This window comes from Microtus ochrogaster, chromosome 21 (genome assembly GCF_000317375.1).
Source record: "Microtus ochrogaster isolate Prairie Vole_2 chromosome 21, MicOch1.0, whole genome shotgun sequence".
NCBI lineage: Eukaryota > Metazoa > Chordata > Mammalia > Rodentia > Cricetidae > Microtus > Microtus ochrogaster.
The window spans coordinates 41166336-41192971 of record NC_022022.1 but is presented as its reverse complement, the minus strand read 5'-3'; positions in this window follow the sequence as shown (position 1 = coordinate 41192971).

The window sequence follows — 26636 nt, the reverse complement described above, 5'->3', positions numbered from 1 at the left end:
AAAAAAAAAAAAAAAAAAAAAAAAAAAAGATGATAGAGGGAAGAAAGCCTGGAAGAGATCCCTTAAGATTCTTCATTCCTAATGGAATCATATCTTCTCCTGTTTCTCTCTTGAACAGTAATCTAGTGGGCTTTACAGATATGATTAAGGTTCCAAGTCATTTAAATACTAAAAAGAAATGATGCCTGTATTTTGTCAAATCCAACGAAACCTGTATTATCAAATCACATCTAAGCCTGTTTTTACAGGAATGGTGGAAGAAGGAGACAGGGCAAAGATGGCTCCCCATTGCAGCCTGTGAAGTGGGGCTATTCTGGGTGGGTATGTGGATAGTCATCTTGTAGTTTTGACGCTTGTATTCAATTTGGGTTCCTGGTGTGCTAGGCAGAACACTGCTGCTATCTTAGATGTTGACAGACCTCACAGAATACAGTGATTAAAATGTCATTATGATCCTAATTCATAGGTGAGGGACTGCTCTAGACAGCTTCAATATTTTAGCTCAGGCAAACTCACAAGCAGATTACAGAGACAAAATGGAAACTGCTCTACCTACCACTGATAGGAACCATGGGCTTTCTCAAGAGTTGTCCTGGTCTGTCTTTAAGATGAGTCAGTTCCCAAGGGTGTTTCTAGTGGATTCTGGAATTTTCCACCACCTTGGTCCTTATGATTTGCTATACACAGAGATTACTTTGAAACACCAGCTGCTAACTACTTTATCTTTGGTGTATGTATTTAGTACTCCAGCAAGCTCCTGACTGCAGCTTCTGGTCAGTTCTAGGCCAGGAGGGAACCTCATGGTGTACATCTAACGTGATGACTTTTGTTGCCTTACCCATGTTCTTTCATCCAAATCCTTAAAGGGGAAGGCACTTAGATACAGCTGGGGAGGATTAGTGCGTATGGAAAGGCAGAAGGCTGAAAACAGATTTCTCCTCCATGGCAAAGGGAACGGCTACACAGCTGCAGTGCCTGCACACATCTGGAGAGCTGCTGCAAAGTAAGGCTAGCGTTTGGCAAAGGTAGCAGATGGGCTTGTTGTCAAATGTGAGTGGAAGTCGAGTCAAGCTCCTGGGGAATGGGACACTGAAGAGCAGGAGGAGGACAGGTACGAGGGCAGGGAAGCACACAACACAAGCTGACAGCACTTACACAACGAGAAATGGACCACAATGAGGCGGCCGAAGGAAATTTCTTTTATAGAAAGAAATGGATTCTCTTCTCTTCTCTTCTCTTCTCTTCTCTTCTCTTCTCTTCTCTTCTCTTCTCTTCTCTTCTCTTTTTTTTTTTAAGAAGCCCCCATTCCGGTAATTAGAAACTGTCAAAATTGTGCTTAGTTAAATCTGGTTAATTTGCTAAACTTGGCAGTGGAACTGATGTTAAAGGTTGTCACAGTCAACATTTGGTGTGGTGTGTCCTGGGGGCACTCTATCATCACTAATTGAGTAAATGACATGAACAGAAGAGATGGACAGGTCTCTCTTCAGCTCATTTCACAGAGTCCTGCTGCTCGGGAAGGGCTTCTGCCAATCTCGGCTTTTCTTCCAAAAAAAAAAAAAAAATGGCGCTGGAAGCAGCTTTAACAATTAGGTCAATGAGATAGGGCAACCAGATAGAAATCTCTCGTTCAAGTGCATCTAATTTGTGGGCTTCAGGGCCTTATCACAGACTCTTCCAGCACCTCAGGTTCCTGTAGAAGTTTCCAAGAAGGGAATACTGTAGTAAGATCTAACATACAAGAGGCAGAGTTTAGCACTGGAGAAGAGAGGCCATTGCATGGCAGACTAAAAGCATACTGAGTGGGGGGGGGCACACCACCCTGTAAAGTTTCGCTCCAAATCCTTGGTGTAAGAGATTGATTTTGGGTCTTGAAATGTTTCTGACTCAAGGCAGGAACCTTGCAGCCTCCCTCTTTTTCGGGTTGAGTTGACATTGAGAAATCAAGCTGCACCAGTTGGAGCCGGACCAGACAACCTGCCTATTCTGCTAATTGGATTTGGGGATCTGTGTTGAGGTAGCCTGTCCGGACTGGACACTGGCTCACCTCGGCATGAATGCCTAATCGAGTGTCCTAGAAAGACGCAGAACCCCACACAGTAACTGAGCCAGATGGCTGGACCATGGACTGTTTCAAAATGTCTATGTGTGGTTATTCTCAGTTGGTGACTCTTATTTCTTACTGATCAATTAAACTTGTCTAGCTACTCAGAATTAAATACTCTAAGTTAAATCAACTAACATTTAGCAAACGGGAGCTACTTCTGCTTCTTTCTCTAAGAACCCTCCAAAGAATTAACAGTTAGGTGCTAATTGCGAATGATTAAGAGCTCACCAGTATCAGAGTCCTTTCTTTAATATTAATGAGATGGATTAGCATGGAACGTGTCTTCTATTAATATTATAAATGGAAATCTGCATGGCTCACTGAGTACTGTTTTGTATTAGAAAGGAACACTTAGTTTAAAGGGGTAAAAAAAAGCTACATTCTAAAAGGTGTCTTCCTTTCAATTGAGAAGTGAAGTTCCTGGAGAAAATGTTCAGATATCGCTAATTTAGAGAAGAAGATAGCATTTTAGCAATGATCATGGTAGCAAACTTTCACATGAAACTTTCATCTGTAGTTCATGAGTAGGTACAGTGCATCTACCAGCTTAAATTATTCTATAAAGTACATCCAGAAAGCACATTGTCCCAGAATACTAAAATGAATGACTTGGCATTTTATGGCTACATCAGCCTCTTGTATTAACTTCCAACATCACTACTTGCCTGTTTTTTTTTTTTTTTTAAACCTACTAATTGTTTTCTCCTGCTTGTTTGGAAACAGCAGAAGACCACTTTTCTCTTATTGAAGAAGTTAGAGTTACTAATCATGTCTCACTCCCTCCTTTCTCATAAAGATGCCTTTTTAAAAAGCTTGGATTTTACACACTGTTGTCTAAGAACTGACCACAATGAGTCAGCGAAGTGTCTAAGCTATATGATGAGTGTCATTATGTTCCCTTTCATAGGTGGAGTCATTACAAACGACATTCATTTTGTTAAGTGCTATGTGAACAGGCTACAGGGCCATAGAAGATACTGCAGTGCAGAGCAATTATTTTAGGCTTATGGTGAAGCATCATGTTAACTCTTCTTTTCTCTTTGTAAACATGTTTTAAGGGAGAGGACGGAAAGGTATGAATTCGTACAAACCAAGGCTGTGTTAACGCTGTAGCATCGTGCTTTAAGGACTTAGCCTTCCAGGTCGAACATTTTAATTTCCTATTCTTTGAACTTCCATATGCATATTTATCATTTGCCCTGGATAAGCAGACATACAACCAATGGCTATCATGTGGTAACCATGTCTCCCTTCTTAATAATAAAAAAAAGATACTTCAGTTTAGATTACATATGTTAAAAAGCCATCTAAAAGCCGGGCGATGGTGGCGCACGCCTTTAATCCCAGCACTCGGGAGGCAGAGGCAGGCGGATCTCTGTGAGTTCGAGACCAGCCTGGTCTACAGAGCTAGTTCCAGGATAGGCTCCAAAGCCACAGAGAAACCCTGTCTCGAAAAAACCAAAAAATAAAAAATAAAAAAATAAAAAATAAAATAAAAATAAAAAGCCATCTAAATAATGCAAAATTTACTCAATCATGGAGAAAAATGGAAATATGTCACCAAATTTTGCATTCAATCTCACATGTGTTTGATTTCACTCAGTATATACTACTTACTGGTCAGTTATATTTTGCATTAATATATTCAGTTGTCATTATGACGACTATAAATATCTAAAATTTTGTATTAAGTACATAAAGTTATAATTGGTTACTACGATACATATCAAGTCAAAAACCTATTCAAAGTGTCTGATCTTCTGAGACATTCACTATTATTCTCATAAATACTGAAGAACATGATGTGAAAATCAATTCACAACAACTGTGGCAGGTACAGGAGCTATGGAGATGGCATAGTTGTTCAAGTACTTGCTATGCAAGCAAGAGGGCCTGGGTTCCATGCCCAGAACCCCTCCCTGCCAAAAGCCACCCATAGTGGCATGCTTGTCAATTTAATGCTGTGATGGCAGAGACAGGGGGATGCCTTAGGCTCACTGGTGGATCCTATAGGCTCACCGGGACACAGCCCAGCCTAATTGATGAACTCCATGATGAAAGAGACCCTGATCCAAAAGAAATAGTTCATGGTGCCTGAACACTGATACCAGAGATTGTTCTCCAGATACCACAACTCCACGTGCAAGACAACACACATGCACTCACAACTGCTCATGTGGAGCATGCACCCGCATGTACATGCGCACGCGTGCGCACACACACACACACACTGTGGGAGTTGGAATATAAATGAGCATGGAAGAGGCGGGGCCTGTGCATATCCTCTCTCCTCTTCTTTGAGTATAGGCGTCAGTGACTGATGATCTACCACACTCACAAATGGGTTTGTTTTTGAGCAAATCAAAGACTAAATTAATGAGTAGAGTTGACCCAGTCAAGTGTTCTCTTTAATATTCTTTCCTCTGACCCTGGAGAAAGCAAGTAGTCTTAGAGATTGCTAGAAAGAGGATAGACCCTAGGAAGTGCAGGCAATTTTAGCAGAGAGCTAGCAAGAAGGAGGGATCCACAGTTGTGCAAACAGTACTCCCCAGAAATGAATTATATCAGAAATCTGTAACATTGAAACAGAGCCTCAAGTTTAAGGAGGGGTCACAGCAACACGGGCATGTTAAATGCAATCTAAGAGACCCTTGGAGGATGCATGCAGCTAAGTCACAGATAGATTTTTGACCCATCAAATCTACAAAATAATTAATTCACATTGTTAGGAGCCACTAAAGCTTATCACCCTTTGTTAGCGGCTACAGAAAATGAAAGATAATTTGGTTTGAACAATGAAGAATAAATCTAACTGACATAGTCACTCTTCACATTTAATAAAACCTGGCTGCAAACTTATAAGAGCCCACAAAACATGATGCCATTCATAGCAAATGAAAACAATCATGTAGCCTCAAGTATTATTGCTAATTACAAAGAAAAATCAGTGTTTCATGATCTTGCTTCCTTATGTTCTTTGGATATTACGCTGTTATCATTGGCAATGACACTACTAATCATTCTTGGGTGACTTTGCAAGAAATTGGCAAGGCATCTCTCCTAATTCTCTTTGCTACTCATTGGATTCAGACTCAGAGACTCATAAAAGATGCTGAAAGTCCTTTCCCCAGACTACAAAATTTTGCAGTCTTGCATGGCTGCACCCAACATAGTGAAATGCCCCAATTATATACGCTTTTAAGGACTCTCGGGCTCAGATGACAGTTATCTGCTCCAGAAACTCCCAGGAAATGGTCAGGTTTAAATATGGCGCTGATTGAGTCAGACTTCTGGTAACCTCACCAGGACATTAGCCCAAGTGAATAACACCCCGAATGGAACACATCTCAGGCACCGATTTCAAATACCTGAGATTCTGCCTTATATCTTCCTTGGCACAAAGCTCTGCTGTTGTGTTGGTTGGTTCTAGGTTAACTCGACACTATTATAAAAAATGTTCTTGAGAAACACTTCTGTGGTTATAGCATAGTTACATTCCCAAGTTGAACTAAAAGTCATCAGAGAAGTATGGTTTTTCTTTTTCTGTTGAATAATCCTGGCAAGAGGCTGTATTTATTTGTTTGTTATACATCTCTTCATCCATCCATCCATCCATCCATCCATCCATCCATCCATCCATCCGTGTGTGTGTGTGTGTGTGTGTGCGCGCGCGCACAAGGGTGCATGTGTATGTGGAATCCAGGGGTGAACCCTGGATGTTTTTATTAATCACTCGCCATGTTGTTTTTGAGATAGGATCTCTCAGTAAACCAGTAGTCTTTTCATTATCTAGACTGTCTGGCCAGCAAACTCCAGGACACTCTTTGTGTCCTCTGTGCTGTGATTATAGGTATATGCATGCCACCATGCCTGGCTCTGATGACATGAGAATATTATTATTATTATTATTATTATTATTATTATTATTATTATTATTTTAGTTTTTTGAGACAGGGTTTCCCTGTTGCTTTGGAGCCTGTCCTGGCACTAGCACTTGTAGAGCAGGCTGGCCTTGAACTCAGAGATCCGCCTGCCTCTGCCTCCCAAGTGCTGGGATTAAAGGCCTGCGCCACCACCGAACGGCCGAGAATATTATTTTTATTATTATTTTTCCCATACGCCACAAGAGGGCGCAGGAGCTCAGGACGGATGGCTGCAAGCCACCGCGTGGAAGCCGGGAATTTAACTGGGGTCCTTTGGAAGGAAGTGCAATCCTGCAGTGAACAGTGCTCTTAATCGCTGAGCCATCTCTCCTGACGGAGCATATTTTTTCTAAACGTTTTAGTTTTTGCAATTATAGAGCAAGTAAAATGACTCTGGATGCAAGAACTGGGCTAAGAAATTTTAGTGCACACCAGTAAGTGCTTTCCTGACACAGAGAGAGTGAAAGATTCTGAAGACGGAATAACAAGCATCTATTGAATCATTCACTGTACTCAACAAAATCAAAGAAAGACCTAATTGAGTTGTCAGCTGACTGATCATTAAAATAATAATAGACGACGATGTAATTTTTGACATGTACCTCAGAAAATGTTCAAAGAATTGAGTGATGTTGCCATGACAAAACTCCTTCAAGTCACATCTATTTATTTATAGGACATTTTTTCTCAGCACATACATTTTTAAAGCAAACAAAAGAATCAGATTATTAATGATTCCACTAACATTTTATCAATATGTTATATTCTATATGAGATACATACTAACTAGAAATCACAATCTGCATGTCATGTAGATGTTGTTTGTCTTGGTTCCTATATTTAATAATTATCAAAAAACTGTTTGATTCATTGAGTAGTATTAGCTTTGTTAGAATGCAAGGAAGCCTAACCGAAGTACAGTTTTCAAGTTTTATTCACATTCTTTGTGACAGAGATAAACATGAAGCAGGTATCATTAAGATAAAGTTTAGATGGCCATCACAATGAATCTATGTGGGATTCCAAGAAATGAAGGAACAAGACAAAATTTCTGACTCAGAGGAAAGTTGTTTTTAAAGCTTTTAAAATAGATTTGTTTGGTGTATTCAGAGTCTTTGAGTACTTTCTAACTAATGGTCCAGCTGTTTCATTTAATAAATGCTAATTCTTACAATGTACCAGAAACTGTGTCCCAAGCAACCAATTAAACATAGTGAAAAAACCCTTTAGCCAGTATGTAAGCAAATTCTTTAAGCCCTGACCACACTCTGCCCTCGGTTTTCTGAATGGGAACACATGTATTCTGTTACTGTGTGTCTCTCTGGCACATGAATGCATCCCATCTCCTATTCATGAACTGTTTGATCTCCATCTGGACTGCCTATGATGTCTAGCCTTGTGTTAGACTTACAACGTAATGATATTTCCTCCAGTCTATCTTTAATGTGAGTTATCAAAAACAATTAATGACTTCATATTCAGAAGTATGTTCTGACTTCTCCTTATCTGTCTTCAGGAGGGCTCTGTCCTCATCCGTTTATCCTCCCCTCCACCAATTGGGTTCATACAGCCCTCATATCCCCTTGTACAGCCTCTTAATCCCTCCTTTTCTGATGCACGTGAATATAGATTTAGTATTGGGTGAAGACCAACGATTCCCTGGGATTGTGGAAAGTAACCCCTGATCAATGTCTTTTCTTTCTCCCCTGCATCGTTTCTGGTCCACTGTATTTCTTCCTTATGAGGGTATTACTCTGGCATATATCCCAACTGATGGAAGATCTCCAAAAAAAAAAGAGTGCAAAGCTAGAAATATCAGTTACACGCTTACCTCTTAATGAAGCAGCTGGCTTAAGAAGCTTTAGATTTAAATTATCTGCCCCGGCGCTATTATTCAGTCTTAAGTGAGGCAGTCCACCAACTTTCTTATAAGTAATTGGCTGAAGCTAAAAGTCTGAGCCGCCTATATTAACAGACTGATTAAAGAGGTGCGTGGTACTGGAAGGAAAGTCAGGTGCAGGACTCTGAATGGTACCGAGATGGTGATTTATAAAATGAGTGTTCAGGTAATTTACAGTGGAGTTCTTGTTAATATTAAGCGAATCAGTGGACAAACTGATATAATAGATGGTCTCATTATAATCTTCTGTAGATCAAAATGATTTCTACTGTGTAGAAACATTTCCACAGCACCCATTCATTCTCTGTCCACTGCTATTTATTCTTAAGTAGATAGATGACATCATTGCTTTACTATGCTATAAATGAGGCACAGAGACACAAGCAAGTGACCTGTTTTTTGGATGACTGTCACAGTTCACTTGGTCCAAAGGAAAATAAGAAAGCTTAATAGAGAAGAGGAGCCTGGCCAGGTAGAGGCACACTTCTTGAGGAACGATCTGGATATGCAGCCTTAGGCTGTTAATGTTCAATATGGAGTCTCAGATGAGGAGACACTTCAAGCCTCAGTTCCTTTTTGGCATGAGAGTGTGTCCGGAAGACTCACTTGGTGATATTTCTTCCTACGTCTTCATGCTCACTTACGTGGGACCAACCACATTACTCATAGCTATCCTAACCAGAAGTCTAAGCTAGGACTATATTGGAAGCCATATGGGGATACTGCAAAAAAAGCTTCTTTTACATTATAATAGCTGAAAATGATCAGGAAATGCCACTAAAATACCACTTATTGAAGCACACAACTATTAAAATTACTTATCTGTGTTTCTTGTGTATGCATGTGATAGCAACTAGGGCAGTTGCCACAAAATACGGTTTACACATTATCATTGTAAAGAGTTGGAAATTGAGCCTTAGTGAAAGACATGGCTAATCATTCACTTGAGGCTTGAATGCTGGTCTTTAAACACCGAAAGAATTTTATTTAGTATATCAAAACCACTATTTCTCCAGATGAGCAATTACAGGTCTTTGAGCTTTCAAGCAAGAAGGTTCTTTAGACTGAGCACAGCAGTTTAGAGACCAGCTCCTTGGGAGCCGTAAAGGTGAGTTAGTCGCAGCCTTTCTGTATCAGAGCAGGAAAGAAAGAATTAATGAGGGCTGGAGAGATGGCTCAGAGGTTAACAGCATTGCCTGCTCTTCCAAAGGTCCTGAGTTCAATTCCCAGCAACTGCATGGTGGCTCACAACCATCTGTAATGGAGTCTGGCGCCCTCTTCTGACCTGCAGGCATACACACAGACAGAATATTGTATACACAATAAATAAATATAAATAATAATAATAAAAAGAATTTATGAACTTTTTAGGAATAGCTTGGGAAAGCAAAATTCAAAAAGAAATATGTTTGCTTTTCAAGAGTTATGGAAAATTTCTTTTACTGGAAAAAGTACAGAGTTCAAGTCCAGCATGCATTTAGTGTGCAAGCATTTCTCAAGAACATACTGTGGGCGGGGCATTTTTTACCAGTTATTGAGTTTTACATTTTACATTACAGTTTTGCATTTACTAGAGGGAACAGAACGGCATCTCAGCTTTAGTGAAGAGAGCAATGGAAATAGAGGTAAAAATGGGTGTGTAACAGGAGAGATGAAAGCATAAGAGGCATGCGCTCATTAGTGCCGTCCTCACCTGCTCACCGCTGCCACTCCCTCAAGAACTGCATAGAACCTATGAGACATTCGCCATCCGCCAAGCAGTCATAAGAGCTTCATGTTTATTGTAGCATTAACCATCCATCGCCATTCTATTGTCCCAGTAAATTTGATATTGTATTCATTCTGTTTTGCAGATGAGGGGAAAAAGAGAGAGGATGGCAATGATTTTCTCAATATTAGAGCACCCTAGAATTAGAAACCACTGGAAGAGTGCCTCCAATTTGGAATACATGGGCCCAGAGCAAATGGTATTCTGTGTACCTTCAAGTAAGGAGGTGCACGCTTTGAAGGTTACCGTTCTGTGAGAACATTGTTGGACCTTGTAACCATTCAATCCCCGTTGTCTGACTTCGGACAAGCTACTGCATTTTCAAATACAAAGAGTGGCTTGGCTTAGTGATGCTGAAGGCCCTTAGGAATTCTCTCTCTGTCTTTTTGATATCACAGATGTTGATAAGGAGACTTAAATAGCTCACGCTCAGACTCACTTTGCTCCCTTCCTGCCATGGGCTCTACGGTGTGTGTCTGAGTCACTTCGTTTGGGTGAAGGTCTTAATCAGAATGACTCTCGCTACTTAACATCATTTCGCACATTCTTATCACACCTTCCTTAAGGCAGTAGTTGTAAAGATATCAAAGGGAGAGGGCAGCAGGTAGTTAAGTGCTTAGTCGGCCCTACTGCTGGTAACCTGGGAACGGAGAACGTTGCAATTTCACAAGGGCACCTGGTAGCCAACCTGATTCTTTTTCTATAGCTAGCTTTCAAGTACACACACTGTATACACAATTCCTCACATACAGCCCTCGCTTACAATGTAAACAAGATACATAAGGACTCGTTAACGAAGCTCTTGTGTTTTTAAAACATGCGTTTCTTAGAACAAAACAAAATGAGAGGGAGCTAGAACAAAGACGAGGTGAACTAGAGACACGGTCTTTTGTGGGGAGGAGTGCTCAGTTCCTCCTTGAAATTAAGACTTGCTAGCTTGAGAATCTGGCAGGAGGATCATAGAAACAGACATATGTGTGTAAAATTCAGTAGAAAGCACTTGTAAAGTCGACCGGCAGTGGGGAGGGACAGAGTTAGAGGGGTTGTTTGTTAAAAGCCAGGGCAAATGGTGCTGAAATTGCAGTGTCCTTCCCCTCCCCTTCCACGTATCCTAGCAGATCATTACGTGGCTAGGTCTTCCCCAAAGGTATAGTCATCATCAACACCTATGCTTCCCTCAGTCAGCATGGTGCCCCTGCTGTTACAGATATTAATGATGTTGTGAACTTATTTAGTGTAAGTGTGGCTTAATGTGCGTTATTACATTATCCATCAGTTGTACGTTGCCCCTAGCAACTGGCATAAAGTTATCTCTGGCCCATTGCTAATTTTATATCTCTTTGTTGGGTCAGCTTTGCTGCTTTCTCTGCTTCATATTACTTCTGGGTTATAACTCACGGGAGTTTAAAGCAGACACCACCTTATAACTGTGATGATCAGAGCTGATTGCAATAGAGCAATAAGCCCTGGGTGCATGGGGTTGTAACAGAGGTCACTGCAGTCCTATTTTTCTTTAAGTGTTCTCCTGATAATCACAGCTAGCACAGATAAAGAGCACAGATCTTTCCTGCATGAAATCCTGCGATTTGGAGAAATTTATACAATGATGCTAATTATTTTTAAACTTTTGTTATCTTTCTCCTGTGACCTTGAGCGTTGATTTGGGAAATGTTTTTAAAGTAGGATACAAGGTCATAGGGATTTTCTTATATAAAGCTGAAAACATATGCCAAGAAAACAGTGTTCCAGCCTAGCTACCATGCAGAAATCAGTACTGTCTTCACATGCTGGGGAATGGTTACTGTTATGCAGGTTTGAATCTACACTCAACTAGCAAAGCTGAAAGCAGAGTTTATTTCAGAGTTTGCTCTATAGCACAGAAATCAATTTCAAAAACTAACTGCTCATTTGTTTGTTTGACTAGACTTGAAGCTGAATGTGTCATGAAGTCATTACATCTGTTTAAGGAAAAAAATTTAATTTCCCATTCTCCTGGTGACCCCTCCTAGGTTGATCCCCTTCCTTCGACTGTGCAAAGAAAAGCCTACACGGCTGACCTTGAAGGTCTTGTCTGAACTCATACACAAACGACTGTCCTATGTCCCTTGTATATGTTCTAGCTTTACACTGGGTGGAATGCTCAATATGACATTAATGAGATTTGGTTTAGAGTTCAACAGTCTGAGTCACTAATGATATTGGTAATAATATCTTTATTAGTAGAAGCTTGAACTAATACATATTGTAGAAATGTAACAATTGACTCAGTATTGATGCTAATTCCAATACAAAAACTTCAACTACCTCCAAATGCTGCACTCATCTTTTCTTGATGACGTTAAAACATGATTCAATTACTTTATTCTATCGGGCAGCCTAATTTCTGGTTAAATGGAAGTGTTCTCTGCCAAAATAGCTTATCCATAGTGGCAATTAGACATCTTTACCCATTAGCTATCAGCTCATTAGTACACTTTAGAAGTACACAGTAGGAATTTGTATTATTACATTGAGAGCTGCATTACTCCACGTTTGGCTTAACTAGCCAGTTTGCCAGCTCACATCCAATATACATCTTTCTCTACTAGGTCAAGCAAAAACTCTCTTTAAAGAATTTTTGTTCCTTGCATCCCATCTTCCTGCTTTGACCCCCTATAGTAAAGCCTGGAGGTATGTTTCAGATTCTTTATGAATAGTGTTTTGCATGCTTCTGCATAGATTTGCATGTTCAATTAAGGGAAATTTAATTCCAAGGTTTGTGATATTGAATTCAATTAATAAATTCAGGCAAATTATTCCAATTATATTCAAAACCAGTATTCAAAGTTGACATTGGAGACTCAAGTATCTTCTTAGCTTTGGTCTCAAACCATTTTAACTCTAGCCGAAGAAGCAAAAAAAAAAAGCAAATAATGGAAAGAAAAATACATGCCTTAATATAATACAGAATTACAAAATTCCCTTTTTATAAAGAATTCCAAAGGTAATCCGGCAAACTATTTCCAATGATCTATAAGGCCCTCTGTGATCTGCATCTACCATCTTGATGTCTGCTATGGAATGAATTCTACAAATTTGTATTAAAAATCAGGCCTCTGATAAGACTGCCTTATGAAAACAGACTTTTTCTGAGGTAAATGAAGGCTGAGCCCCTCTTCTGCACTTGCATTTGTAGGAGAGAAAAAAAGGAGAGAGAGGTCTATGCATCCATGAGGAAAGGATACTCGAACACACAGAGGGAAGACAGCCTCTTAAGGCAGGACACAAACTACCCCCTCCAATGGCCTAACAGACCTCAATTTGGAGCATGTAGCCGACACATACACAACCTATGGTGTCAGTAAAGACAAACATCTAGGTCCAGTTGATCCTGTCTTCTGCTTGTTTGATCCTGGTTCAGACAAGCTTAGAAACACGAGTTTCTCTTGCTCCTGGAAGACACCACCTGTGTTTCTCGCTTTGCACAAACTGTTTCTTCTTGTACTCATCTGGCACAGCCAATTTGAGGACCACCTTCAGGTCTTTGCCTTTATGCCAGGTTCCCATGAAGCAACATGCAGTCACCTTGTCAATGATCACAACCGGCTATTTCTTGGCCTGTGTTCTCTGTGGGATACTGCCAGACGCTTTCCAAAGATAACGTGGTAGGAGAAGGCAGCAGTCAAACACTTTTTCCTAAAATTATAGGCAAAATATAAACCAATGCTGCTTAATTTAGAGAGAGAGAGAGAGAGAGAGAGAGAGAGAGAGAGAGAGAGAGAGAGAGAGAGAGAGAGACTTGTCTCTGGACCTCTAAGCCATCTCATTACACTGTGCTCACACAGGGTATCAATGAGCCAAATGACTTTTTACTATTGTCAAGGAAAACACAAACACATTTTTCTTTAGGGCAGATGGGGTGTAGGTCATGATCTTACTGTGATGAGTTCAATTTGTACATTCTTTTAGAATACACAAAGACAAAGCTATGTCTAGAAGCTCAAGGATTAGGTCTCCTAATGTAATTTGTTATGGCAGCCACCAAGGTCTTTACATTGTGGATATCACTTGAAAGGGGTCTGGGAGCTGGAGAGATGGCTCAGTGGTTTAGAGCATTGCCTGCTCTTCCAAAGGTCCTGAGTTCAATTCCCGGCAACCACATGGTGGCTCACAACCATCTGTAATGAGGTCTGGTGCCCTCTTCTGGCCTGCAGACATACACACAGACAGAATATTGTATACATAATAATAAATAAATAAATATTAAAAAAAAGAAAGGGGTCTGGACCAAGGCACGTTAATTTGGCATATTTCTCTACAACCATGATTTGTACATCATCACATGACAGACTTGCCCTGTGGGAAGCTACTACTAAGCCTAATGGAGGTTGGCAGGCATCCAGCCCCCATCCTGGGTCTGGTTGCATTGACTACAGTTACTCTGCAGACGTTATAGAAATTTAGTTCAAGAATCTTGCATGCTGTTGGGTTGTAGAGATGACTAGCCTAGCTTAGAGAACTTGCCCCAGTATCATAAGGACTGAAACTCATATTCCAGAACACAGGCAAGAAGACATAACTCTAAGAGGTTTGATGCCCTTATCTAGCATTTGTGGGTGTACAGCCATGAGCATATATATAGATATATACAAACACATTAATAAATAGATATTAGGTCCAAAGGGCTGGTTCCATGGATAAGGTTATTATTTTGGACAGGGGACTGCAGTTTGGTTCCCAGCATCCACATGGCTGCTCACAGTCATCTATAACTCCAGTTCCATGACCTAGTTCTGTTCTTCTGCTCACCACAGTTATCAGGCACAACATGATGCACATAGATAAATGTGGCTAAAAAACTTATGCACATTAAAAAAGTAAGCTTAAACTATATACATTTTTAAATGTGATTTTATTAATATGGTTTTGGTATCTCACAACATTTTATTTTTCAGGTAATATATTCCATGTTATTTAAGAGAAACCCATTTTTATATTTATTCTCTAATTCTATAAAATTCCATAAATAAGAATTCATTTACTTCATAAATTAATTTATTGAAAAATTTTTACATAATGTTGTAATTACGAATTGACACCATAAAAATGAGGGGAAAATCTCATGCACAGAGATAGAACAAACTAAAGAAATTCCTGGGATTGAAGAGCTTGTGATAGTCATTGTGTCTATTGTCATCTGTCCATTATCTCTACCTGCTTGTTGTCTGGCAGCTAGGAAGGCAGTCTTGTGAAAGCAACCTCACCCTGCGGAAACTCCTCTGATGTTTGGCCTTCCTGGGGGTAAGAAAGTTCTTGTTATTTCACAGTATTCCTCACTGGAACTGTTCACGAAGGACACACTGAAGAGCTTGTCCTTCTTCTACAAACCACAATTGTTTAACTCTTTGAAGATCAATGTTCTTCACCCTTTACTCTGTTTTCTAGAAAGGCTATGCATTTCTCAGGTCCCCTGGCATCCAATCTGCGTAAGAATTCCATAGAGTTCAAGTAATTGCATTTTCAACTAGATGCGCTACAGTTTGTTGGTCTCTAACCTTTTTTAATTTAATCTTTTACCTTCCTTGTGAACCACTTTATCCTGCTCTGGAGCTTCCATCTCTTGTTTATCTTTCATGCAATTTCCTGTATTTTATTGAGAAACTCCTTTCCTTCTCTGATGAGATAGGGATAGGAGGAATCTTTAAAATCCTTTCATCTTTTCAAGAGATTTAACCGGTTTTAATTTAAAACATGTTTCTAGCCTAATCAATGTGACATTTACTAGAACCATTTTGTTGGTATAATATCAAGCTAAAAATGAGTTGCAGAATATTTTATTCCCTGTGATAGCTTCTTGTTTGTTGCTGGGTCAACAGCAGTGCAATTGCTTGAAGAGGGGCCAACTGTCTGTCTACTCTCTGTCTCTCCAATCTACCTCCTTCACCCCTAAAATATTATAATTAATTTTTCCTATTACAGGGCTTAGATAATCTTATGGTAAATGGCAGGCAACCATATACTTCATTCAGTTCTTTAAAATTCCTGTTCTTGCTAGAACACATTTGACACACCAAAATACCTTTACAGTGACTGCTCTATCAACTCACACCTTCTCTTGAAAGACCCTGTGCTCAGCTTAGCTGTTTCTTGTATAACAAATCTTCCTTGAACCAAGAAGTCAGTCAGTTTGGTTGTACCTTTCTTTTTTTTTTTTTCTTTTTTATTTTTTATTTTTATTGAGAAAAGGAAAAAAACAAGTTTCCACCTCCTCCCAGCCTCCCATTTCCCTCCCCCTCCTCCCACCCTTCCCCCCCTCCTCCAACCCTTCTCCCCCTCCCCCCCCTCCTCTCCCCCCTCCCTCTCCTCCAGTCCAATGGGCAGTCAGGGTTCCCTGCCCTGTGGTAAGTCCTAGGTCCTCCCCCCCTCCGTCTATATTTAGGAAGGTGAACATCCAAACTGGCTAGGCTCCCACAAAGCCAGCACATTAAGTAGGATCAAAACCCCGTGCCATTGTCCTTAGCTTCTCATCAGTCCTCATTGTTTGCCATGTTCAGAGAGACCAGATATATCCCATGCTTTTTCCGTCACAGTCCAGCTGGCCTTGGTGAGCTCCCAAAAGATCAGCTCCACTGTCTCAATGGGTGGGTGCACCCCTCGTGGTCCCGACTTCGTTGTTCATGTTCTCCCTCCTTCTGCTCCTCATTGGGACCTTGAGAGCTCAGTCCAGTGCTCCAGTGTGGGTCTATGTCTCTAACGCCATCCATCCCCAGATGAAGGTTCTGTGATGATATGCAAGATATTCGTCAGTGTTGCTATAGGGTAGGGTCATTTCAGGTTCTTTATCCTCACTGTCCAGGGAACTAAATGGGGACCTCGGCTTGGGCTCCTGGGAGCCACTCTAGGTTCAAGGCTGTTGCCAACCCTAAGGTGGCTCCCTTATCTAAGAATTGTGCTTCCGTGCTCCCTTATCCAACCTTCCTTTATCCCAATCCTCCTTTTTCCCCAAGTTCCCCCCATCCTCCCCTTCTGCCTTAACTCTCCCCATCTCCCCTTACCCCCCCTCCCACCCCACCCCCAAGATCCCAATTTTCTCCCAGGCAATTTTGTCTATTTCCCATAGCCAAGAGGATAACTATGAGTTTTTCCTTTGGTTCCCGGTTGTACCTTTCTTATACATAAGTCTGTTGAACAAAGTAGTGGGACTGTATTATTTCTTTTCTGTTCATCTACAACTTCCAGCAGATATTTAGTTTTTACATGTGGTAGACCTTGTTGATTCCATTTAATAACCATGGCATGAAAGATAGTATGCCTAGCTGTTAACTTGTGGATGTAGAATAATCAATGAATGTCATATTTTCATTTGAAATATATCCTACATATGATACTATCTAAAACATGCATGCTATAATACAGGAAATAAAACAAATTTCCATTTAGCCTTCAGACAATCTGAAGTAACAGAGCATTTCTAGTAACATAGAACTCCCCAAACCTCTGCCAAGTTTACTTTACTGGATGTTATTAAAATCATCATATTTTTCTTACTTTCAGATTTATCGCATATGTTTTAAACACTTAAAAATATAGAATTTCCTTCTTGTGAGATGATTGGTTGTAACCTCAAATTTAATCTTCTCTCTAGATTTTATGCCCATTGGTATATGTAGCCAAAATTTAAATTTTTACTAGCATATAAATGTTCTGTTTTATAGTATTACAAGTGCATATATTTTATTTTTGATGGACACTTCTGCTGTATAGATGTTTGTAAACAGTACCACTCTAGGAAACTGGAAAAGTAGTTGAGGAGTTAAGGACACTTGCTGCTCTTTCTTTCTTGCATCTGCAGGTTCTATGCATCTATGTGGTGTATAAACATACAAGCAGGGGCTGGAGAGATGGCTCAGCCGTTAAAAGGCTAGGCTCACAACCATAAATATAAACATACAAGCAGGCAGAACGCCCATATACAAAACACACAAAATGCTATCCTGAATTTATGAAGAAAGTAATCCCTAAAACATATTTTTTAAGGCACATAACTGAGTGTGTTTATTGGTTATAGGAATATGCAAATGTCCAGTTAGCATTGATAATAACCAACAGAGTGTAAATGGCTGTGTCAATTAAACAACGCAAAGTGATGAAGCCTCTTGCCAACACACATGCTATCCAATATTGGTGTTGCACAACTTTCAATTTCTTTCCCAATCTCATACATATGTAAATATGTATATTTCTATATACATATACAAATTTTATATACAAAAATATATATATATATAATTTAAATTAGAACTTCTTGAATCCTAACCAGGTGGAATATTTTCTTTCCTATAATTAAGAACTAGCTCTGCTTCCTCGTCTTGGAAATGCCAGTTCTTTCTACTGCCTTAAATTTCCATCCGGTTATTTTTCTTTTTCTTAATGACTTGTCGGTATTAATGCTCTCTATATTGTATGTTTGATAAATATGTTTTCCAGTTTGTCTTTTAACATTTTTATAGTTTGCTATTCACTTTCAAGTCTTTAATTTACCTAGAATTGATTTCTGTGAATATATGACTTATGGATCCAATTTCGTTTTTTTTTTTTATGAGTAACCAATTGTCTCTGGATAATTTATTAAAAAGTAAATTAAGAAACACATTCTTACCATTCTGTTCTATAATGGTCTGCAGGGTCATAAATCAAGATCCCTTGAACACACAGTTCTGCTCAGAGCTCTCCCTTTCGTTCCGCTCAAATATTTGCTTAGCACATTGTCAGTACATTGTCTCAATGGCTTAGCCTCGTCTCCAATCACGAGAGCCATCTCATCTCTCTAGTTTATTCTTACTTCCCAGAAATGTCTATTTTCCAAAAACAATTATCCTTTATCTTTTGGTCTTGCTTGAACGTTCTGTTTTATTTACCTGTATTTTGTGCTGCTGAGAAATGTATTTGCAGCCTTGTACATTGAAGGCAAACCCTGCCACAGACCTACTCCCTCCCCAGCCATCCTGCCAACCGCACATTCAGTTTGCCAAATTTCATACAAATTCAAGGCGTTTTGATTGGTCCTAAATGAACTTAGAAAAAGTAGTATAGATTTGAATGCCTATTTCTACACTGTCTTACACTTTAAGTTGTTAAAATGGAACATTTTTTACTTAAAATATATTGTTTAGCCGGGTGGTGGTGGCGCATGCCTTTAATCCCAGCACTCGGGAGGCAGAGGCAGGCGGATCTCTGTGAGTTCGAGACCAGCCTGGTCTACAAGAGCTAGTTCCAGGACAGGCTCCAAAACCACAGAGAAACCCTGTCTCAAAAAAAAAAACCCAAAAATATATATTGTTTAACATAGTTACTGTTGAATGCACTTCAATATTTTTACTGATTCTTTATTAATCACCTTATCACTTTTTTTGGAATTTTAATAATTAGTGCATAAACTTTCCTAGGATTCCTTTGATTATAAAACCACTAATGAGCATTTTCAAATTTTATTTCTTTATATGTATTACTGCTATCTAATTTTAATAACTTACTTTGTTTTTTAGGTCTTCTGAAAATTCAGGAAAGGAAGCTATACTCTCATCACAGTGTTTTTTTCCTAGAATTCCTCCGCCTGTTTTCAAATTTATTCGCTTTTCTGAATTCTTGTTGCATGTTCCAATCTTTAGCCTTACCTCTTTTTTCTTATTCATTTGCACACCATGTCTACAGTTCTTTACAGATCCCAACTGCATTGTGGAACTTTTGTATTAGATTTTCCACCTTTTACATTGTATCTTTCTCATTTCTCCATTCCATGCAAGAATCACAATAGAAGAAAAAAATCCAGATTTTGAAAGAATCCTGGAGCTCCTGTCCTCCGGAAGTCCTGTCCTCAGATAACTCTTGTTTTGTCTTTTAACTCTTATGTCCATATTTCTTTACATGGAGCTAAAAATATAGAGTTATTTTATAGTATAGATATATCTACAGATACAATATAGAATTATATAGTTAAGAATTGTCGGAGACTTCATATATATTTACTTGGAGAATGAGGCCTGTGTTTGTGCACATGAGCATCACAATAAATACATGTTACATATGTAATGAATACAAACTTTATATAATAAGAGATAATGGATTCTACATCCACGTGTATGTCTGTACAATTTATATGTATACATAATTTAGATCCCTGGTTTTGATCATTTTAAACAAAAGCATTGAGAATATTGTCATGCCATCAAATGCAGACTTCAAAGTCACATCTATGAGTCTCTCACATTCTCATATTAAAGTCTAAAAGCTCAGTCAATTATTTCCAGCTAAGATGCCTTGGTTAGTTGGTCCTGAGGCAAATGATCATTATTTATTTATTTATTTATTTATTTATTTATTTATTTATTTATTTATTCATTTATTCATTTTTTGGCTTGTCAAGATAGGGTTTCTGTGTGTAACAGTCCTGGCTATCCTGGAATTCGTTTTATAGACCAGGCTGGCCTCAAACTCAGAGAAATTCATCTGCCTCTGCCTCCCCAGTGCTGGGATTAAAGGCGTGTGTCACCACTGCCTGGCTGAATGACTATCATTCTAAAGCTAGGTAGGAAAAGTGATTTTCAATTTTTGGCATTGCTAAGTATCACTTATATAATAGCTTGTAAGAACAGTAGATTATATTTGTGCAGCAATGCTATGTGTGTTTGATACCTTGATGAACTTACCTATTCTTTCTGACAATTAAGCTGTTATTATCTCTACTTTAAAGTAAGGCTGGAAAGGCAGAGATTTGGAGTTTCTACTGTCTATCCAGTAGACTTTTAGTTTACCTGCTTTATCTTTATGCTCTTTATATAAACAATTATTTGTCTTACATAATGCATAGCTTACCAATTCACAAGGTAGCTGAACTGTAAGAGTATATTGTGAAGTACAGTTGTTTTCTTAGCCAACCTATGAGCTTTTTCTAACATACACATACACAGACACACACACACAATACTGAGTCACCTTTTCTTCTCTTGCTACAGAGCTGGACCCTGTGTATCTTCAAAGAGGGCAGTTTGATCTCTAGTCTATTAGATGCATATGCACATCAAAAATAGACAAGGGTTTCTGAAAGGAAGAAAACATGTTCATATGGTCCAAGGGGAAAGTTCATTCACTCAAAGACAATATACTATACATATGTTATTTATACACCATCATTTTAACTGCTCTTCAATGAGAAACATCTTGTTACCATAGCAACTGCCACATTGCATGCTATCTCGGAGACTACAACATCATTGTTCTAGACACACAGAAAGGCGCTCGCATCCTTAAGTCATCTCAATGTCTGTCATTTTAAGAAAGTTTAAAGAAAAATAATAAATATGTGTTAGTTGCCCTCCTTTATTGTTGTGCCTCAGAACCACTTGATTCTGCATGGAGTATATTTCCCCTTAACTTTTAACCAAGAAAGGGAATGGCGGCAACTTATACATCACTCCATTAGAAGAAGAAATAGACAACAAAGTAGCTGAAGAAGAATCACGATCGTGCAGCCCAGCTGTATTATATCTGTTTGCTTTTGCATTGGGAAGTTCACATCCTGTCAGACTTGTGACATCTTACTGAACCACACGTGCTACAGAACATGTGTGTTCATTCATCAGTGTGGAATTTAGACATACACGGATGTCTCTGGCTTATCTGTACTGTGTGATAATTGTCATCAAGTCACAAGGATCACAAAGAGACACCGTTAAACTTTGACTTGACAAAAGTGCAGCACAAACCTGGATGCCTACAAAATTCTATTTTGATCAAATGAGCCATATTGATTTACTATGAATAGGAAATACTCTCCATAAGTTAATACTGGCTGAATGTTTTTTGTATATGTTAAGTTCTGTTCTAGCAATTGTCTGTTTTGACTTTTGACTGCTTAATGCCATAGGTGCTCTTATGATGTCTTATAATCCTTAGCAAAACCAAAATTAGTTACCTAAATACTTTCTCAAAGATTTGATGAACAGTATACAGCATATATGAAGAATCTCGGACTCTCAAGAATCGGGCTCCAGGGGCTGGAGAGATGGCTCAGAGGTTAAGAGAACAGGCTTCACTTCCAAACGTTCTGAGTTCAATTCCCAGCAACCATTTGGTGGCTCACAACCATCTGTAATGAAATATGCTGCCCTCTTCTGGCCTGCAAGGACATATGCAGACAGACCATAATATATTTAATAAATAAATACATCTTTAAAAAAAAAAGACTCGCTGAACACAGTAGACAATGAGGACTGCTGAGAACTCAAGAACAGTGGCACTGGGTTTTGATCCTACTGCACATACTGGCTTTGTGGGAGCCTAGACTGTTTAGATGTTCACCTTACTAGACCTGGAAGGAGGTGGGAGGTCCTTGGACTTCCCACAGGGCAGGGAACCCTGATTGCTCTTCAGGCTGATGAGAGAGGGGGAGCTGGTTGGGGGAGGGGGAGGGATATGGGAGGCGGAGGCAGGGAAGAGACAGAAATCATAAATAAATAAATAAATAAATAAATAAATAAATAAATAAATAAATAAAAAAGAATCGGGCTCCAAAACAAATTGTTTACCTCAGCGCTGTACTAAATTGTTTTCTAGATTAAATGCAAGACCTTTGGAAGAAGGAAAGAACACTTTTTGCCTGCTTAATGTGTTTGATATTGAATTATTAAAAGTTCTGATATTATTAGACCAACAATCTGAAATCACAGTTGAATAATAAACTGACCTGTTTAGAAACTGAACCTCAGTCACTGAAAACGTTCTAGACTCTTTTTATGGGGTGAGGGGTGCAGAGGATGGGACCCAAGACTTCAGTCTCATTAGGCAGGAGCTCTTCCACTGAGCTGTATTCCCAGGACCCCTCTACCAGTTTTCCAAACATTTTATCTTTTCATAGGAGCTCACCCAGCTGCCCAGGTTGGTCTTGACCTTACCCCACTGCCCAGATAGGACTTTAGCTTTAGATCAGGCTCCTTTAGCAGCCTGAGAAACTATGACAACAGGAATATGTGTCCAGGCCTGAATGATTTTGCTCCAAACATTCACTTGTAATACAAAACCCTTTCCTGTAATTCTTTACATCTTTAAGTTACAAACTGTAGTAATTATGATAATGATTACATACTGAATCTTATGAAAATAGTTAGGTCTTGAACCTAAAATTTCATTGATTCTATCACTAAATCACTAAAACTTTTTTGGTGGGTACAAATGACTTCAGTTAAAACATCAATGTAAGACCCAAAATTTCTTGTCTTTACCTCACCAGAGCCAAGGGACACCAAGTATTCATGACAGTTTGGTTTGGAAAACAGTAAAATGTGTAACTCCTAACCTCCAGTTTCTAGGCTGTCTTTTGGAACTGGAATTGAAAGCTATGTGCATGGAACATGTTTCCAAATGCAGATAAGAGAATCACTACCTGAGAAAGTGAGGATTGACCAAGTCGGACCAATAAAGTTTGGGCGTGTAGTGCCTTCAGGAAAGCGATTAAAGCTTTACAGATGAGGGGGCAGCAATATGGCTCAGTGGGTCAAGGAGTTTGTCACCAAACTTGACAATCTTGAGATCACTCATCAGGCTAAAAGGTGCAAGAAGAGCACTGACTCCCATCTATGGCCCACTGACCTCTTCGTGCGGATCATGCCATCCAAGTTCTTTCTGTTCATTTGCGTTTATGATCCTGACATTCCTAATCACATCATTTTAATATTATGTTCAGAATCTTAAACTGAGTCTCAGATGGTTTCCAGTTAAAAATTACATAAACTGTCGTGCAGTGGTGGCGCACGCCTTTAATCCCAGCACTCGGGAGGCAGAGGCAGGAGGATCTCTGTGAGTTCAAGGCCAGCCTGGTCTACAAGAGCTAGTGCTAGGACAGGCTCCAAAGTCGCAGAGAAACCCTGTCTCGAAAAACTAAAAAAAAAAAAAATTACATAAACTGCATAATAATGATTACATTTTTAGTTCCTTTTGCTTTATATTGAAAATAAAATGATAAACATGTTATTTCACAAACATTTGCCTAATCAAATTCAAAATTCTTACAACAATCAGTAATATGATTTTGAAGATTTATTTATTTATATTTTATGTGTATGCATGTTCTGCCTGCATGTACATATGTATATGTATGCATGCCTGCTGCCCACAGAGGTCAGAAAAGGGTATTGAATCCCCTAGTTCTGGATTTACAGAAGGTGGTGAGTGTCGTATGCCCTTTGCAAGAGTACTACATGCTTTCAACTTCTAAGCAATGTTTCCAGTGACCAGTTATACAATTCCAATGCATTGTAGAAAATTCCACATTTTTTTTAACAAAATGTTGATCTTGTAAGGAAAATGATGCCATCCAAGATTTCTTAGCAACTATTTTTCTCAATTCTAGAAGAAAATGTCCTAATTCCTTTGTCTGATAGGATAAACTGTATCCAGTGTTTTAAGTCGATTAAAAAATTCAAGTTTCTTTTTACACCCATTTACTTCAGAAGTATAAAGTCTTGTAGTATGAGTCATCTAAATGAATGGCTTTCTAAATATAGAAAACAACAAAAAATATCATTTAAAAGTGTCTATCATATGTCTTAATAAATAATAGGTTAATTTACCAATTTAAATGGCATTGTCTTTCAGTGTTCAGGGATTATAAGTGATAAATGATCATTAATATTCAAAACCAGTCCCTAGTTTTTGGGCATATAAATGAGACAACAAGGTCTTTGGTGTCATGTCAATCTGCCTTTGGAAGGTCTCAATAGGATTGGAAGGAGACATATATAGTATAAAATTCTAACATTTGGTTCTGTCTGAGGAAGCAACAGAAGTAAGAGGTGAATTGGTAAACTGACATTTTTTTTTTTCAAGCATAGTTATTGAATTTTAGCAAATATGTTAGCAATTTGCCATGTTCTCAGTGCCCTGAGAGGATACATATTTCAGTTTACCTAAAATAGCTTTTTATATAACCATTCTTTGGTTACTGCACTGAAATGTTTAGTAAATCTTCAGATATAGAATCATGTGGCCGGAGGTTAATAATAGAAGTGAGTGTAGTGTGAGAAAATTTACGGATGGGAATGAGCACCATCAGGGAGGTTGTTATGTGTTAATGTCTCCAAAGAGTACGATTAAGCAAAAGTTTCCCTCCATCCCTTATGAAACCTGTTAATTGTTTCAGGAAGTCATTGATTTCCTGTTACTGAGTCAAAGCATACAAGGCTAAACAGATGGCTTAATGTCACAAAGTTATTGGCTCCTATAACTAGATTTTTATCACTAGGCTTCAGATGAAAACAGAAAGCCATGAATAATGAATAGAAGGCAAACTCATGTACATTGGATCAAGCTATTTTCCAGTGTTAAAAAGCTTTCAAGAGAAGCTTTGTACTTTTAGGGGCCTTACCCCAGAATACGAACGCATACATTTAAACGCAGGGTTTGAAAGATTGTGGTCACCAATGAAAGATGTGGTATAAGACTGTCAGATCTGCCAACCCACTGAACACTCTTCCCACATTAAACAATTTATAAAATTATTTTAAGTATATTAATTGTTATAGAAAATGCTTTCCAAACTTGCTCAAAGAGTAATCAGAGGGACATGAAACTTCTGCCTTGTCAAATACAGTATTCATTTTGTATAACTTCATTAATATTTTGATAAGATAAAAATGATTAAAACTACACTAAAATTAAAAAATGGATATTCATTCCTGGTTATTTACTTCCAAAATAGCAATGAAATGTGCTACAAAACATGGGGCCATCACGGATTATTCCATTATTAGCAAGCTTTGCAAATATTGCTCATAATACAATGTTTATAGACTGTGTAGCCTTTGGGGTCAACAGGGACAACAGATTTTTCAAGGCCCACAACAAAAACCAAACAAGCAAATGAGCCCTTTACCCTTTCCACACCCCTCCTTTCCTCTTTCTCGTTTCTGTCCCACACATATGGGATTGTCTGAGGTAGAGGAATGAGGAGATTAATTTACACATGCTATCTGATGTCTTCTGTTCTCAACAAATTCTCATTTTTTCTCAGCCATTGTCAGTACATTATTCTTGCATATGCCGAAAACAGATAAACGACGGAGCAACAGCAATGGACAGAGAGCTTTATGCAATCAGGTGTACTCATTTCTTTTTAGAATCATAGGATCTCAATCCATCCCACCCCACTTTCCACAAGAAAATGGGTATCGTAATAATTGAGTGTAGTTTTGCCCACACTTTTACACTAAGATATTTTGAGTGGTTATATGGAATTTCCTAATCATCAAACTTCTAATTGTTAGTGCACTGCACTAGTCTAAATTTCACAAGATCCAAAGAGGGATTTCTCTGTCTCCCTCATTCTAGGACCATCTTGCACATATGCCAAACGAAAGTACTTGCCGTAGTTGTTTTTGGTAACGCAATCCCTAACCCTTGATCTTTCCCCATTCTTTTCAGGTTATGCTGCAGTTAAACAAATGAATCAGGCACAGAAGTAGAAGAAGCAAAGTGAACGCATGGAAGAAAGTGCTCTTTCTGGTAAGGAACAGACAAGCAAAAGCCTTCAGAACTCTGCTCTCCACCCTTATGGCTTTTGATGCTGGGATCGCAGGAGTAGTGGAAACAGATGCTATCAGAGCTGCATTTCTTGGCTTGGGATAAAGGGAACAAAGGCTAACAGAGTCATGCTGCTTTGCAAACTGACATACACACTTCATCTTTCCAAAACATTTCTGGATTTAAAAAAAAAAATGCCAGGCTTGATGGTACTGTGGCTATCACTGCTCCTACATAAAAACAGAGAACGGAAAGTCAGAAACCAACTAGGAGGACAGAGGATGGTTGATAAAGTCATGTCTGTCTTCTCCCAGCTGCCCTTTGGATGCCGTGTGTGTGTGTGTGTGTGTGTGTGTGTGTGTGTGTGTGGAGAGAGAGAGAGAGAGA